This window comes from Notechis scutatus, chromosome 3 (genome assembly GCF_049901735.1).
Source record: "Notechis scutatus isolate UNSWTSFEM ecotype Mainland chromosome 3, rNotScu1.2, whole genome shotgun sequence".
Lineage (NCBI taxonomy): Eukaryota > Metazoa > Chordata > Lepidosauria > Squamata > Elapidae > Notechis > Notechis scutatus.
This window is the reverse complement of record NC_142011.1, coordinates 83,443,270-83,453,066: the sequence shown is the minus strand read 5'-3', so window position 1 is coordinate 83,453,066 and position 9,797 is coordinate 83,443,270. Positions and strand designations below refer to the sequence as shown.

Genomic DNA, 9,797 nt, shown 5'->3' with positions numbered 1-9,797 from the left:
GGTGGAATCCAGCAGGAACATTTGGATGGAGAGAAATGAGGAGTTGCTCTATAATATACGCCACACTTCCTCTTCCCTTTGGCCCACTAGGAGTTTCCAAATGCTGTTTCTAGAGTACGTTCTTACTCAGACATAACTAGACCCCATGCTTTCAGAGGACTTCAGTAGTGACAAACCTAAAAAAGTCCTTGTTCATCTCCAGATGGTCATGAATCAGGGGAGGGCAAATCAGCCCGTAACAATCTTGTTTGTCCTTGATTTCTTAATGAGGGGGAGGGATGGAAGGGGAAGAGCCCAAATGCAATTAAAAAGTGTGCAATCCTTCCTAAAGGATTCACTTTTGGAGTTCCACTTGTGCTTGGAACCACTCCTCGATTTTCTTCTCGTTAGGTAAGAGTTTCATAATTTTAATGGGTGTGCATGTGTATGCGTGTCTGAATATAGCAAAATTAACCACTTCATAAATGCTTGTGGGCTTAACTGCACATTCATATAAAATCCATCTGTGCACAGTTTGACTATTTAGTTGCATGCAGTTCCTGTTTGGGGAAGAAAACTTGCGCAACTTTGCTTGGAATGACAATCCTTTTCAATCCTGATGTTGATGTTCAATCAGCAATCCCTCCAGCACACTTCCGAGCAAGTGCTGTTGAACAGAGTGAAATTTAATCTTCAGTAAACATACATAATCTTTGTGCTGCACAGGCATGATGCAGCTCAAACAAAGACGTTTTGAATTCCAACGTCAGGAACAGTTGGATAGCTGATGACTTTCTTTCAGGAGAGCCTTAAAGACACAGAAACAAAACATGATTTCTAGAAGCGACCGTGTGAATGGGTTGCAAGGAAAACACATCAAGAACTTGCTACTTTTTATTTATTTATTTGCGCGTTTATTACGAATCTCTCCAGCCTGTCCCTCTCCAAACACTTCGGACTCTAACACTTATTATCTCCAAGCTGCTCGGCAGAGTGGCTAGTAGTAGTAGAAGTCTATCTGATCAGATGCACTTATCTTCAAGCGGCAGGTTTAGACGTGCTACGGAAAGCGGGGAAAGGGAGGGGAAAAAAAAGGTTAGATGAGAGTCAAAACCTAAAATCAAAATCAATCCGATGAAAGCTTAGAAAGATCGGAGGAGCCGATCGTGGTTTATACGCCTCGTTAATAATGATGATCTCAGGAACGTCAGAACTAGGAGAAAACTAAACTTGGCTTGAAAAGTGAACGCAAGATTGCCTTGGAGTGAAAGTATTCGGCCGGCCGGACCTCAGCCGAAACTGGATCAAAACCTGAAAGTTTTGCCTCCCGAGGTTCTCGCCAAAGCCGGATCCGGGCCAAACGACCGCGAGGAAACAAGCTCCCAAACCTCGCATCGCGTTCCGACGACTCCTCTGAGGGAAGCGAAGAATCCGGAGCAGAGCGAGAGGAAGGAGGCGTTTCCTCCGGGCAAAACGCTCTCGGTGTCCATCATCTCCCCAAACCCCGCCCTCCAAGCCAATAGCAGACTCGAGACGCTCCGATTGACGGGCCCGTGCGCGAATCCACCCTCCTCCTCCTCCCACCCCTCCCGCAGGGAATGTTTCTTTCCTAGCACGGGGTGGGGGTGGGGGGGTTGGTTTAACCCAAGGAGTCCGGCCTCGGCGACAACTCGCTGCGCCTATCTTGATGCTGGACACCCCCTCCCCCAATTGGAGTGTCCAACTGAGCATCCGAGCGTTGGCGTTTCCCTGTCCGGTGCTTCTCTCTCTCTCACTTCCAACACCTCCCCGCCTCCACCAACCGGGCAAAGCGGGAGGCGGAGGGCGACGCTACTGCGCGTGGAAGCGCGGCGGAGCAAAAAAAAAAAAAAAAAAGTTTGCAGGAAGCAGCTTCCTCCGACTCGCAACTTCTGCCTTGACAGATCTCTGGAGAGGAGGCGGAGGAGCAGCGCGCCCCGGGTTCCTGCGCGGCTCCTCGCGAAGGGAATCCCCGTTTTTCCAAGCCTGCGTGGTAAGAAGGATGCTGAGGGTTTGTTTTGGGGCGGGGGTGGGTGGGAAGGTCCTTTGCGCTTCTCTCCCGGCCGCCCGGGAACAACAGCCCAAAACACGCGCGGGTCGGCTCCCTCCCCACGCGCCTTGGACCCGAAATGGGTGCGCGGACGTGTGGACAAAACGCCGAGGTTTCGTAGTTGAAAGCCGCTTGGCCGGCGGGGGAAGGAGAGGAGAGGCTCCCGCGGTGCCTTGCAAGGGCAGGGCAGTGGAAAAGGGAGGTTCGGGGCTGAGGGGCAGGGGTGCCTGTAGGTCTCCCTCCGGTGGGGGGGTCCCCGTCCCCCTCATGAGAGATTAGGACGGGAGAAGCCGGATCTCTCAGCCCTTCCACCCCCGAAAGTTGCTTTGATCCGCAGGGACGGGGCGCTTCGGGAACTCCGGCGGTGAAGCTGGAAGCCTCCCATTCCCCCCGCGGACGTTTGACAGCTTCCCCGGCGGCTAGGATCGCGTGTTGCGCCCTGCGCTTCTTTTTTGGGATCGCTTTGCTGGGAATGCATGCAGGTTGTGGGGTTATTCAGTAAATCGTGGTTGAAATAAAACCCCCGCGCGACCTGTGAACTCGGCATGTGCTTTCGGGACAGCCTGCCTTGAACGGTGCCATCAGATCCTTTTCTGGGAGGATTCCTCCCCCTCCCCCCAAACGATCTGACTTAATAATTCTGCCCATTAAGCTTTACTCCTAAAGTAGGATTGCAAGACTTTTGGAGCAGCGCTGGGGAAAAACAAATAGGTTGCAGTGCCAGGTGCAAGCGAGTTACCTCCGGTTTTAGTGCAGCCTAGCCATGTGCAGTTGCTCTGGAATCAAGGTGTTGCACAGTGCCGTGGTGAGCTGCAACTCCTATCTAAGAAGATAATGAATGTTATAATGCATTTACAGGGTTGCCAGATTTTAGGGGGAAACCTGATCTTAAAAATAAGCTAACGGGTCCCTTATTTTGATTGCATGACACACATACACCCTTACAGATTTAGACAAGCTGCCGAAGCAATTACATTGTGTTAGCATGTTATTTACTATTACACAATTATTATGCACTTGGCTATGATTATAGGCTTGATTTGAAAGCATCTGAACTATGTCACCCTTACTATGTTTAGATCTTGATAAATGCTCTTAAACTTCAGGGACTGACTTCTTACTTAACAGCAATTCTTCACTATTTTTAAACCGCGCAGCAAAAACTACAAAACGCTGCAATTTGGTTCATGGATTGTTAAATCATAATGGCTTTATGATCTATTCTAATTTCATATGCTTCCTAAAAAATCCCAGGTTCTATGTTCAGGAAGGTGCCTGGCTTTTCTGTGTCTCCCTGGGCAATTTTGGTTGCGTGGACCCAATAGATTCAACTAGAAACTTGGGTCCACTTCTTTGGAAATATGTCAAAATAAACTTGATTGAATTTACTCCACATAAACTAACAGGGGGATGAACAATTAGATACCCATTTTACAATTGCTAGGTGATATTACAGGGGAGCAGTTTATGGCATTATTGTAAGCCCATTTTTTTCAGGAAGGCATTATGTGTGGGATGCAAGTGTATAGAACAGTGCTGTGACATCACTCCGCCTGAGGTGGTGTGATAAATACTCCTCTAGAGACAATTACAAATACAATCAGCTAAACAGTCAAACATCCCACCAGTGTCATCTCAAGACAAAAGGGTTTGTTGATACATTTTTGGATGACATTGGCTTTTGTGGTTTGGTGATTCAATGTAAGATGCTTTTTAGATAACAAAGCTTAATGACGATTTTAAGATTTATTCCTGCAGCCATCTCTGTTGTTAATGCTCCGTTGTATTTTTAAACAACTTTGCATGCTTTTGACAGGAATTTCTTCACAGGTAGTCCTCAATTTGTGACCACAATTGAGCCCAAAATTTCTGCTGCTAAGTGGGACTAGGTGAAATTTCCCCTAATTTACAACCTTTCTTGCCACAATTGCTAAGTGAATCACTGCAGTTGTTAACAACGTGGGTGTTACAGTAAATGAATCTGGCTTCCCCAATGACTTTGCTTGTCAGAAGGACACGAAAGGTGATCAAATAACCCCCTTTGTGCAAAGAATAACAGAGTTGGAAGGGACTTTGTAGGTCATCTAATCCAACCCCCTGCTCAAGCAAGAGACCCTATACCATTTCTGACAGATTCTTGAAAGCTCCCAGAGATGAAGCACCCACAACTTCTGAAGGCAAGCTGTTTCCATTGGTTGATTGTTCTTACTGTCAGGACACTGTCAGTATCCCCTAGGACACTGCCACCAACATAAATATGTGCCAATTGCAAAGCCTCCGAATTTTGATTTTGTGACCACGGGGATGCTACAGTAGTGGTATGCGTTGAAAACTGGTCATAAGTCACATTTTTCATGGTCACTAAACAAATGGTTAAGAACTACCTGCATTCATTTAATTAGATAAATATCCTGTCTTTCATTTAGAAGCTGAAGATGGCATATAATGCTTCACCCTTTCATTTTTGCTCACAGCAACACTGTGTGGTAGATTGGGCTGAAAGTTAGGGTTACAGTAGAATCTGGATGTGGCTGAGCAGGGCTAGCTGAGGGATTCTGGGAGTTGAAGTCCACAAGTCTTAAAAGTTGCCAAGTTTGGAGACCCCTGTTTTAAACAGCCTCTCTTCCATTCAGAATATTCACAGTAACTAACTGGGGATTCCTACTTTAAGCAAGGCCAAAATGTGAATCCAGACCGTTTTTATTTGTTTGCTTTTGCTAATCCTTATTAACTAAAACACCGCTTAAAGGGCTACGTGAATGCAGAGAAGGACATATTGGCATTGCATGTACCAACATCTGGGCTAGATTATATGGAGTAATTTTAGGATAGGAGATGTTAATAGAATTGCTGGGGGGATAAAATTCTAGCAGGGCAAGCCTTTTTATCTTTTAACCATGAAGGCAGATTTTTATTCTCAGTGGATCAAAATGTATTTGCTCATCTGTCGTTAAGTAGAAGGTTTTCCCTTACTATTTACCATTAGCTGGTAGAGTCAAGGAAGGTAATGCTGCTTTAAGAATGAGCAGCTGGAGCAGTATTGCTGGGCAGATGTTTCTAAAGGTTTGCTGAATTTTGTCTATGAAGGTTCTCGTGTCCACTTTTAGCATTGGCACTCCTTGGTTCAGAAAGCAATAGCTGTTTTTTTTCATATCAGTACTTTGCTTATGCATTTCAATTAGATTTGCCAACTTCCCCTCCTCACCCTGTCCAAAAAGCAGGGTGTTTGTGCAACAACTGTAGATATTTTGGAGAGAAAACTTCTTCCAGCCTCTGGAAATATGGTGATGGAAAAGCTTTACCCACAAAACAGCTGCTTGGCACGCAGCTGTAACAAGCTTGGGAGCCCTGCTGGGATAATAACTTATTAGCTTTTGAAGTATATTTTTAATTGCATTTATTTCTGAAGCTACAGTCCTTGTGGGAGGCAAGTCCGATTTATCTAAACAAGACTGGACTTTTATATAAAAATTCACAGGAACAATATATGAGATTTTGATTTGGGGACTGTGATGGGCTTTTGGTTTTTAATGTTGCTTAAAAGTGTGTGAGAGCCAGTTTGGTGCACAGAATATTGTTCCAGGCTAGAAGACAAGAGACTGTGAGTTCTAGTCCTATCTTAGAGACGAAACCAGCTGGATGACCTTAGGTCAGTCACTTTCTCTCTGCCCTAGGAAACAGGCAATGGCAAATCACTTCTTAAAAATCTTGTCAAGAAAAATACAGGGACTTGTCCAGGCAGTCACTAGGAGTCAAGGATGTCTTGGAAGGCAGAAGTTGTATACGTACTTCGTATATATTCAGTAGCATACAAAATATATTCTTGTGCAGGTATCATAGTGAAGAAGCCATTCCAAAAATATAAAAATGTGCTTGTTCACAGATAGAATGCAAGATTTTGTTGATAATATCTCATTTTTGTCTAAGAAGAACTAAGTAGTGAGAGGGCTGCAATATAACTCACATGCTTTACGTTATAAAGACTTGCTATCAATCTAGTTTAGTCACTGACAAAGAATTGCAGTGGAAAGGTTGTGTGGATAGGAGCCGCCAATAAGTACAGACATGGTAGCTTATTCAGTAAACCTAGCTATAGTGTATTTGGTAAACCACATTTAAGCATTTTAAATCATATCTGGTAAACCACAATAACAAGAGTTGCTTCGTATGCTGTGCTGAAATCAAGCAAACCAATTTATGGCTTGATGTGACATGAGAACCAGGCCAATACAAGGGTACATGGAAATCAGCCCTTACCTGTTATAAAGCAGTCTTCTGTATTTCCATGAATAACATGGGCTGTTAAAAGCTGTCATAATTATGTTGGATATGATTGCCCAACTCATTTTGATAGTTACTAAATAATTATTTTAATGTATTAGGGCGATATTCCAAAGTTGCTGTTCTCAGTTGGCAGTCTTTAATTAGTCATAATTCTCTTAAAAACACCGAACATTTATTTGCTATTATTCACAAGATTAAACAGCAAGCTCATACATAGCACAAGGTGTTTAATATACTGTTTAAAGAAGATGTAATTCAAATACTGTACCTCACAGTATTTCAGTTATTTAAAAAGCCAAGACATTAGTAATGTCCTCTCATTTAAGATTTCTGTAATATCAGTGGTTGAATGGCAGATATTTGTAAATTAGCTAATTCCCTACTTCGTGGTTTGCAGCCACATGAACGGCTGAGAAATCAGAGCAAGAAGTTTACTGGCTTATTGGAAGAGTTTTGCAATAAGGCTTTGAAGAAAATTGCAGCCAAGGATCTTTGAGTTTGGAATTTGTTTTCCCCCAATAGGTTTCTTGAGCAGAAAGATATTGACCCTGAGGGCATGTTACAAAGTTTATCTCTTTTCCCAGGCTTCCTCTGAGGAAAAAAAAAAGGCTTTCTTTGATTGGGGAGAATCTTTGGGTCAAACAGGCCACAACAATAGCAGATCTGTGTGCTTTAATCCTTAAAGCTTTGTTGCACTCATAGATCAACTGTAGGGTGGAGGGACTATGTTAACACCTATAGGAGAATGAACTCTTCTCAGTTGCTATTGCACAATGTTCATTTGGATCATGGACGATGGGGAAAAAAAGTGAAGGAAGAAAAGAGAGGTGGAGGAACCAAACCTTATGGGTGAGGTCTCCACCTTGTTTGGAGTTAAAAATCCTTTGAGTTGGGTTTTGACTCTTTATGATTGCCTGAACTAATCCCTGCAATTTTCTTGGCAAGGTTTTTGGGAAGTGGTTTACCACTGTTTCCTTCCTAGAGCTGAGAGAGAGAGAGTGGACAGCCGAAGATCAACCAGCTGGCTTTGTGCCTAAGGCAGACTAGAACTCACAATCTCCCGGTCTCTAGTCTGAGGCCTTAACCACTGCACCAGGCCAGATCTCTAAAATCAGAAACCTTCTCTCATATCTTCTGGTGGTGTCCATGGTTGCTTTGAGCAGTATGTCTGATCCTGCACAATTTACTTAGTTTGCGGGTTTAATTGAGAATAAATCTAATCTGTCATGGATAAAATAATTGAGGATGTATGCAGGTTCAGCTACATTGAAAAATAAAATAGAACAGGGATCATTTTGCCCTTTTGCCACCTTATCAGCTCACTTGATTGTATGTCAGAATGTCCAAGGCTGCTAATCTGTGCTATCTGCTGTGTTTTTCACATTTTGTGCTCATATCAAGTTGATGGCCTCCAATGCTATCACAGTTTCCCAAACCAAGAAAAGCTATTTAAGTAAACAGATATCCCTTTTCTTAGGCAAAGCTTTTTTGTTTGGTCCTTGCCCTGAGGCAAGCAAGTGAAAGAAAGGAGGAGGAAAGGCAATTATGAATATATTTTAATGGAGGGATTGTGAGGAACTCCAATTGTAGAATAGAAGTTTCTCCACCATGCAAAAGCATGGTGTACTGGCAAGGTGACGGACATTTCTGTCATACATCCATTCATACATTGTAATTGGGCCAAGAAGGAGCTTATGCCTCTATATATCTCTAAGTGCAGGTCCCCTTTGCTTTTGAAACATATAAACAATAAAATGCATTAATAAGAAAATGCATTTTCAGTTCATTCTTAAGTAATGTTCTGTAAACGCAGTAGAAAACAAATAAACTTGGCATAATTATAACCAGCACCTTTTAATTGTCCAAGGTGATTAACGGCTTTAACATATTTGTTTCCTTTCACAAAGGCAATAAACTCTACATGCAACAGTTATATGCATCCAGAATTTTTGAATTAAAGTTGAAGACATTTGTAGATGTGTCATTAATAGTCATTTGGCAGAAATATGTGGGCAAGTGGGATGGATACCCTTACAAGCTTCTGTTTGCACAATGCAGAAATAATGTTCTAAAGTAGGGATTAGTAACCCTGGAGCCTTCTGTTCTTGTTCTTCTGAAATTCAATGACAAATCGTAAAAAAAATAACCAGCGACCTTTCTGTTTTCAAGGAAAAACCAAAAAGAGCAAAAGTAATATGTGGTTGGCCTTGACGAACATATCTAGAAAAGATATTTCTCTGTTTATCTCTGTGTGCATATGCTTGTGAAGGGCAATTTAGCAAAAGAAAAAAAATCATCATGTATCCTGTTTTGTGCAAGTGCTTACCGCCTGTAGCCTTGGCTCTTGAAGATGAAGGTGATGATGATGATGATGATGTGGATGTGTCTGGGAGATATTTACTAGCGAGTTAGTTTCTTCCTTTTATAAACTGCCCCTTCACAAACTGGAGTTTTTGGGCCTCTTAACTGGAAATCATGGCAGTTTTGCCGTTGTGCAATTCTGGTCAGCGGTTTGGGGACATGCTTACTTTTCCTGACCCTTAGACACTGCAGCCGTCATAAATGTGAGTCCGTTGTCAAGTATCCGAATGTAACTCATGTGACCATGGGGACGCTGCAGCAGTGAAAAATGGTCATGAGTCATTTTTTTTCAGTACCATTGTAACTTTGAATGGTCACTAGGTGAACTGTTGTATGGCTACCTGTACACCAATTGAACAGTTCTGTGTGAGGCGATAAGAGTAGCTCTTGATTTATAACCGGTTGCTTAGCAACCATTTGAAGTTCCGATAGACCAGGGGTGTCCAACCTTGGCAACTTTAAGCCTGGAGGACTTCAACTCCCAGAATGCCCCAGCCAGCAAAGCTGGCTGGGGAATTCTGGGAGTTGAAGTCCTCCAGGCTTAAAGTTGCCAAGGTTGGACACCCCTGTGATAGACCTATCTGGAGTGCTAACAACCTGGTTCTGAAGTTCTGATGACTGGAAATCTCCTTTCCCCCCCAACACGCAATTGCATTTGGATGTTTGGTAATGAGCTCTTATTTATGCCCATTTGGAGCATCACGTAGGTCACATGACTGTCTCTTATGATATTTTTTTTGCCAAAACTCAGCGTTTACTTCCAGTTTTCAGAAAAAACGACTCATAGTATATATAAAACAGACTCATTATAAAAAAGATGTTGAGACTCTAGAAAAAGTACAGAGAAGAGCAACCAGGATGATTAGGGGACTGGAGACTAAACCATATGAAGAACGGTTGCAGGAACTGGGCATGGCTAGTCTGGTGAAGAGAAGGACCAGGGGAGACATGATAATAGTCTTCCAATATTTGAAGGGCTGCCACAGAGAGGAAGGGTCAAGCTATTTTCTAAAGCACCTGTAGACCAGACAAGGAATAATGGATGGAAACTGAACAAGGAAGATTTAACCTGGAAATAAGGAGAAACTTTCTGACAGAACAATCA

General features: G+C 43.0%; 1 protein-coding gene and 1 long non-coding RNA gene across 5 annotated transcripts in view; one reads left to right on the top strand and one right to left on the bottom strand.

The window, feature by feature from the left end:
* The first annotated feature begins 302 nt into the window (after positions 1-302).
* Positions 303-9,797, top strand: part of TGFBR3 (transforming growth factor beta receptor 3) — a 165,752-nt gene continuing 156,257 nt past the window's right edge. For 3 of the 4 annotated variants that reach the window (XM_087960599.1, XM_087960600.1, XM_087960596.1), the window contains exon 1: positions 1,606-1,990. The gene's annotated coding sequence lies outside the window, so the exon portion shown is untranslated. Of the gene's footprint in view, positions 391-1,605; positions 1,991-9,797 lie in introns of those variants that run through there. The other variant, XM_087960597.1, reaches the window with a different exon arrangement.
* LOC148131265 (uncharacterized) lies at positions 868-1,431 on the bottom strand. The gene is made up of 2 exons (XR_015748343.1): positions 1,291-1,431; positions 868-1,039 (listed from the first exon to the last, which is right to left on the bottom strand). It is a non-coding gene; the product is annotated as an uncharacterized LOC148131265 (long non-coding RNA).